We start from the raw sequence: 235 nt of genomic DNA, 5'->3' as shown, positions 1-235 counted from the left end.
GGAGAGAGAAAAGAAGACGAAGACGTGAGCCATGAGAAGCATGAGAGGTGTATATACACCACATGAGAAATCACATTAAAACAAAGCAATAGCTGGCCAACACACCCTTTGTCTTCTTCGTCTTGTAGAGATAAGAAAGAGATTGACGAAAATGAGAAGAAGTGCGAAGCCTCTGATCCATCTTGTTGAATCGAGAACAACCCACACTTTCCTCCTATTTCTATCTATCTATCTA

The sequence above is a fragment of the Cystoisospora suis genome, assembly GCF_002600585.1.
Source record: "Cystoisospora suis strain Wien I chromosome Unknown contig_4489, whole genome shotgun sequence".
In the NCBI taxonomy this organism is placed as follows: domain Eukaryota; phylum Apicomplexa; class Conoidasida; order Eucoccidiorida; family Sarcocystidae; genus Cystoisospora; species Cystoisospora suis.
The sequence above is the reverse complement of the archived record's forward strand: the minus strand, read 5'-3'. Positions refer to the sequence as shown.